General features: G+C 30.9%; 1 long non-coding RNA gene across 1 annotated transcript; it reads right to left on the bottom strand.

Moving 5' to 3' along the window:
* Positions 1–1,627: 1,627 nt before the first annotated feature.
* Positions 1,628–7,634, bottom strand: LOC145679787 (uncharacterized). The gene is made up of 4 exons (XR_014130535.1): positions 7,574–7,634; positions 6,476–6,552; positions 3,955–4,137; positions 1,628–1,673 (listed from the first exon to the last, which is right to left on the bottom strand). It is a non-coding gene; the product is annotated as an uncharacterized LOC145679787 (long non-coding RNA).
* Positions 7,635–7,898: the final 264 nt, after the last annotated feature.

Raw genomic sequence — 7,898 nt, forward strand, 5'->3', positions numbered from 1 at the left:
ACATGTATCTCTCTTGACATCTATTTTCGTCAAACTATAGGATCATCGGATTTACCATGTGAATCTATATTGTCCAGATTTTGAGGCTTTCAAATAACTTTGCTTGATTCACTAGTACATTTCCTATTTAAGTTAGATGATAAGTTTGTGCAACGTTTATTTACGATATACTATGAAGAGAACAGGTACGGGGCTCAGTGGTAGTGTTTACTTTTGGTGTGAGGCGTAAGTTGTTCGATCTCAGGCCATGTGAATTTGTAGTGGACAACATCGTATCCGTAGGTTTTCTCCAGAATCTCCCGTTTTTTTTTACATTACTACTCCACCAATTATTTCATTTACTTTCATTAATTATACATTTTCCTTAGTTCAAAGGACATAGGAGTGGGTTGCAAAACAGGTTTTATTTTATTTTTGCTACAAAGGGAATCTTAATACGTTTATTTACCATTACTCAGCTGAAACACATTGTCTCAAAGATCACAAGTATTTGCGATGGAGAGCAAATTCTATATAATGAGCATGAAAAATATTTTTCTTTTTCAACTGTACTTCCATAAATGACTTCAGGTAAAAGAAGTGTAAAGAAGCTTTATAGAGTCTCAGAAATCTGCATATAAGAAGTAATACAAAGATAAACTTTCTCTCTTTAGCTTGTAGCGAAAAAGTTTTATTTTATTTTATTTTATTTTTACTGATGTGACTTTCGTCCAGAGACCCCATTGAGTAAAGATAAATAATGGCATCCATCCGTTACGATCTGAGCTGTACCATGAGTGATGTGGAGGTAATATTCCAAATATTCTTGGCTTATTGTGCGCCTTATTGAAACTGGCGTCTGACAGATGCACGTTAATGCAGACCCTTTTGCGTCTGGTCATTCTGACTCGGGCAGTTTTGTCCACAGTTATTTTGATTGGAGTTCTTCTGTCCTCCTTCTTACATAGAATCGTTGCAAGCAAAACGAATGAGAAGGTTATTCGCTAATCAGTATTGTGTTCCATTACGTTTCTTAAGAACCACTGAGTGCACTGTTGCCGGTAGTTGAAAGTTGAATATTCTGTCAAATATTTCCAGTTCTATTACTATAATTATTTGAAAACCGTACGTTACAAATCATCCTGTCATATTGTTACTATTGTAGAATTGCGACTTGTTAAACGTTGTAAGTTTGTCTCGAGAGTAGTAGTCTCTGTTGTCGCATAGCCTTTAGCATCACGGCCTCCAACGCACTACGTGTTCTGTCCAATGTTAGTCGCGAGCTTTCTTTAACCGCACATTAGGCATGTATAAAAAAATTGATGCGGTAGATGCCTTTACTACCAGATATTCATTCTACAGAAACTAGATGAACATCTGAACATCTTTGTAACGACTGTAAGTCAAATATATTTGAAGTCCTAAAGTCTTAGCCATAGAAAGTATCCTGGAAATGTCTTTTAAGTTATTCCATTTGATAAATGCAGTTATAACATTGGCGATGTTATAGTTTTTCTAAGTGGCAGTGTGCCTAAAATCATTGAAAAAGTATTTTCTGCTTGGTTTAGATTTATAATTCAAAATACCATTATTAAATTATCACTATTTTATTACAAAATATTATAAATACTTCACAAAACAACTAACAGTTCATTTGCAGTAAACTAGGTGCTAAATAACAGTGTGTTTTCTACCTGAAAAGAAAAACGCAATACATTAGCACAGAAAAATTTGCATCTAAACTAACTCTTCAAGCTTCTCTTGAAACTTTTCCCAGCTCAGGGTGTGAAATTATAACAGTCGAAGTGAGGACCATGCGGAAACAGAAGGATAAGAAAGAACCTCTTCTCATTGGAATAGTTTACATACTTTAACATCTATAATTATTAAACTATGTAAGATTATGAATATTACTAAATACTAGTTCGCCCATTAACAACTACATATACAGTATATGTTAATTACATATGATTACTGTAATTAATTTACAAATTTCTAACAATAGTGTCACTTTATTCACTACCAGACTAAGTTATTAGTGGGGTACCGTTACCCCATACCGTCCCAAGCATTTTTTACCTGTTCTAACTTTAATAATAGATGTACGTTTGTAAAGATTTCTTAAATCTAATTATCAAATTGATTAGCTGTTCTCAAAGCATTCAGTTTAAAGTATTATGAGGCTAAGTCTTGTCTAGTAATATTAAGCTTAACGAGCTAACCAATTAAATATTTGTATCGTCAATTTTGCATTCATTGTCCGAAATTTCGTTTAGGTAGTTTTAGGCAATCTGCACCAAAGTTTGCAGAATTTTGGAAGTTACAGATAAGAAGGACCTTACGCCTACAGTTAGAAGCCTGACTGCGTTGTTGAGGAATTGTAATCAAACGCCTAAGCTCAAGTTCGCATTTTATCAATTTGTTTGGAACTCTAGACATTTAACTTATTTTCTCTAAAAGTGTGTATAATAAATACTTCACGGTTTTCGTTATGTAGTTCGCCTAATGATTATCCTTTCACGTTATTGCTCTGAAAAAAAGTTGCTTGAAGGAAATGATATTAATAAATAATCAACCAAGATTCTGATTTGATACATTTGTTCGATTCAACATTATGATGTTTGCCATATAGGCTTCGTAGTGGAGTAGAACGTATTTTTTTATTTGTCATACTATCAAATACTTTATCTTATTTATCTTTATTAATGTGTTTACCAGATCGGTCTCTGCAGCAACAAAGAGATACAAATTAACTTTAATTTATTAATAGTTTATCCTCAAATTATTTATTACGCTTTAAGTCACTAAAGTTAAATTCCTGATCTAGATGGACACTATTAAGAAGAAAATATAGTAATGTCTATGGGATAAATATAAAATATCTCAACGTTCATAATGTCATATTTGGAAGAAAAAGTAATTTTGTTGATATGTATCTATGACTACAGAGGATATTTATCCATCACCTTCCATTATCACTCTTTATATCCAACTTTTTTTATATTTAAATTTCTACCCTATTAATAGCACTAATTAGTGATATTAGGTGACAGAGACCTAGATCTGCACCTAAAGATACAAAACTTCAATTTAGGTTAAGAAACAAAAGAAAAATTTAAATTTATAGATCAGTTTATTTGTGGTAACTACCCCGCCCAAACCTTCGACCAGCTGTACAGCAAAGGTTAAAATTGTTCAAATTTAACAAATTTGTGTATTTATTTATCATTATTAAAAATGTCATTTGTCCACTAATCACCTCGAACTCCATACCATATGTATGCAAGTATTCAAAGACTGTTATACAAGTAAGCGATAGCTCAGCTAGCGACATCTATTAGAGTGACTATTTATTATTAGGATTATTAGCGTGGCTCAAAAATTGACATGTTGGCAGTTAATTATTAGTAAATATATATTTGTATTATTGGAAATCTTAAAATAAGTCAACTTAATCTGCAGCTATCTATAATTGGCTAACTACTTCTTTATAATGTCGATGAACAATACAGTCATAGTGTTTTGCATTGATAATATATTTGGGTGAGAAACTATGTAGTGGACAATAAGCGTAACCTTAAGGATTAACTTAGTAAATTGATAAATTACGAATTCATGGAACCCTTCCCACTGATATAGTAGCTAGCGCGGGCGTCTTTGCTGCACATGATCCCCGGTTCGATTCCAGATAGGAAAGAACTAAATCTTTGAACACATTTCGGTGATTCAAATTCCACCTTAAACTGGAGGTCCACGTTTTATATTGCTTTGGTGCTAAAAAAGGGACACTAAACTTCAAAAAATAAACAAATTTATAGAACTATAACCTGCATTAAATATACCCATGTATATACCTAGTAGTTTATTATATTCTATAAATACATAGTTCCCCGACATGGAAATTTATTACTAATATTAGTATATTTATACTGAAAACGTACGAGTCCATATTATGAAAGTAACTAAAATACTTACTAGTATTGATTTTAAAATTGCTGTTTCTTTTCTTCTTCTACCTTCGTGACATGATTCTCTTTCTTCATATGATAAAGATGGTTATGAATTTCCTGGTGTTTGTGTTCATGAACATGTTCATGGCGATGATGATAGGGGTGCTTGTGACGAAAATATTTAGGAGGGTGCTCGATTAGTTTCTCTCTGGAAGATCAATAAAAAATATTAAATAGTTTTTTATATATAAATATTTTCTTATCTATTTCTTTTCATTCCTAATTTTTTCCCTTATCGACAGAAGAAAAACCCTTATCAAAGAATAAAACAGCTCTCCCAAAGGAGAGAAAAGTTTTAAAATTTCCATGTTGCCCACCAACCTATGGTTGAGGTGAGAAAGAAGAAAAAGAAGATCGACAGACAAGATTTGACTTCATTGAGCCCTAAATGTTCGATTTAAAAAAAATGAATATATAAAGAAAAGAAAGTACATACGCGTAAACATTCTAACATGGGCCAAAATGGTAATTTTATAAATGCAAATATATTCATGTTTTAACCCTTAATACACCAGCGGGGTCCTCTAAGGACCCCAGAAGGTGATATTTGGTGATACTGCTGCAACTATAAGAACCAATTTATTCCCGATTTTTATATGTGCCCTGCATCCTTTTGGAATATCTCGTGCATAATTAGATCAATGATATGTTCGTTAAAAAGGTACAAAAAATAAGTTGAGAAATTGAAATAATACTTGCGGTCCCCAGAAGATCCCAGCCTTTTAAACAACGTTGACGATTTAGGCTTGGTTTAACAGAGTATTGCCTCAAAAACTGAAAGACGTCGTGCGGCTGGTCTTCACACAGCCTTTTAAGATCGTCCTATATTCGCTTATTGACTGTGCAAAAACAGAGAATCAGTATACGACATCATTCAATATGATTTAGTTGGTGTATCCTCCAAATAGACAGACATTTTTAAGGAATTTAGTTTACCAAAACTGTTTTATATATTTACTCTCTGCATGTGTTCACGTGTCTCAAGAACTAATTTATGGATCACCATCAATTTTGACCAAGATTTTATAGAAGATCAAAAATTAGGAAACGATTTCGTTGCTAAAAGTGATCCATTCAATTGATCCCAAGATACAGGCAATCAAGGATCAGTTTCCGAGGTATTCTTAGAGGATTAATTATGTATAGCTTGATTGCTTCATAGACTACCCACAATGCTGCGGAGACTAGCGAGTTAGTATAATGCTCAGGATACAAAATAGTAATATATCCGTGAAATATAACACAAAAATGTAACTAAATGACTTTCTACTCGATAAATCTCAAACCTTAATTAAATATTCTTTATTTTCACATGTTCATTTATTTTAATATACGCTTCATTTATTTTGATGCAAAATACTATATTTAAGTATAAACTTTGTAAAATTTAAATTGTTAAGCAGTTTTGTTTAGATAAAGCCAAATCAAAGTACTACATGTGGGTGCATTGTGACACTTACTTGTTTTAACAAGTACATGGAGGTAAGGGTGCCCGTGCACCTCCGTAAATCTTCCTGACATATATGACACAATAAACAATATCTACTTCCAAACTTCCTCATTGGTTCTGATCTCAGATATCTCCCACCTACACCCACAGTGCAACCTTGATTAAAAGTCTTTTTCTTGTATATATATTAACTCTTTATACGTGTTCTTTTAATTGTTGTCAAGCTTGAATGACACTTTTTATTTCTTCTAAAATGTCAATATCGCACTTTGAGAGCACTTCTGCTTAGAAAAGAATCCAGCTCCTTAAGACTTATAATAGTAGTTGAGGTTAGTATCTATATATATTTAAATAATTATAATATCAGTTAATTTTACACATTTTAAACAAGATAATAATAATAATAATAATAATAATAATAATAATAATAATAATAATAATAATAATAATAATAATAATAATAATAATAATATATGGAAGTTAAAACAAATTTTTTACAGTTTCTATTATTTTCTTCCATTTCTTTTGACTTTACTGTTTAGCTGGAACTGCATTGACTTCAGTAAGTCCGTTAGACATAGCATAAAAGTTACCTGAAAATATTACTATTTGGTAACAATGTGTGTTCTTTCGTCTCTTTTCAAGCTGAGCTAATTCTGCATTTCTATATAAAATAGTTTATTTAAAAATTTGCCATTTTAAATATAGAGAGTCGTATAGTCTTCCCAATTAATTTTCAAATACAATTTACTCTTTTCCTTTCAGGGCTTTATTGGACTTTATGTCTTGTTGTGGATATTTATATAAGATTTTCAACCTATCATGCTAAAATTTAAATCAATCGTGCTAAAAATATATTTTGCGTCATAGTCAGATAATATAATGCAAAATATTCTTCTACAAGCAACTAAGCAAAATGATCGTTCTGTCTTGTTGTACGGTAGTCATAATAAGAGTATGAATAAGAAAATCTACAAAATAAAATTACATTAATTAATTGAGAAATAACAGTTAAAAATATAACCCTTGTACTTACTCTTCTTTCTTCTCCTGCTGCTGTTGTGCACCAGCAAAGCTAAGAGCTAAACATCCAAGAGCGACAATGCACAGAAACTGAAAAAAATCGATATTGGATTTTCAATGAAACCTTTCCTTTTGGAGGAAATGTTAATCAGTTTATTACTAACATGCTTGAATATGTCTCTCAAAAACAATAGTTTATATATATATATATATATATATATATATATATATATATATATATATATATATATATATATATATATATATATGTGTGTGTGTGTGTGTGTGTGTGTGTGCGTGTGCGTGTGTGTGTTTGTTGTCATTTGTTAGTTTATCAATAAAATATTAGTAGAATCACCAGCATCAGAATTAAGAATAAAATAAAGATCATTAAAAAGAGAAGTTACTTTAATTGAAACAATGAATTCACATAATCGTAATGAAAGTATCAACAAATGTTTAACAATTCAGAAATATAGACTGTTTCTTTTTTTTTTTTTTTTTTTTTTAGCACTTTCCAAGAACTTGATATTATGTAGTCTGAAGTCAGTGTTTTACTTCAGTTTTCCGTTAAGAATGATTTCAAGGCATAACTCTATGAAGCCCGAAGTTGATCTGATTGTTTTTACTAATTTCGAAAACGATAAAATAATAAAAATAACAATCCACGAAGATATTTTTCTTAAACAGGATCGTGTTTCCTTCAAAAGACTTATGTTTACTTCTTTTCATACTTGTGTAAGTTGGAGAAGAACTTTTCAAAAGTGATAAAGTTTACTGTATATTCCAAATTCTCTCAAAATCCACAGTCATTTTTATAAAAATCAGGTTAATACGAGTACACTGAATAACGTTAAGTCATTTATTTGATTTTAAACTTCACTTTTGTGAGCCTCTGAATATCTCATTTCTAAGATCAAGTTTGATTAAATGTACCGGAAACTGCACAGAGGGAAGTTCCAAGACTACTGTCCTAATAACTTCATTGAGTTGATTAAATTAATATTTTAAGTAATAAACATTTTTCTTTCGCAGCAATGAAAGGACTCTGTAACAAACCATAATATATAAGAAAATACACACTTCATTACAAAATTGTATGGTAACTTACCAAGACTCTCAAATTGACTAAAACCATGTTGTTTCTGTGTGTCTTGGATGAACACTCAATAAGTTTTGTTGGAGCAATCAGCAGTATTTAAGTGAAGACATTCACATATATTTTATATATATATACATAATAGTTGCACACCCACGAAAAGGATTTCTGATAAGAAAATTCAATAACTTGGAAACAATATGAACTTCTTTTCGCTTTTTTCACTCAACATTTTTGTCATTGTTTACACTTCAGAGAACATGTTATATTAGGACAAGTAAATTAATGTTGAGTCTGGTACTATAAATTAGTTTTATAAAATCTATAAAACGGTTGA

Source organism: Thermobia domestica, chromosome 2 (assembly GCF_964235325.1).
Source record: "Thermobia domestica chromosome 2, izTheDome1.hap1.1, whole genome shotgun sequence".
Lineage (NCBI taxonomy): Eukaryota > Metazoa > Arthropoda > Insecta > Zygentoma > Lepismatidae > Thermobia > Thermobia domestica.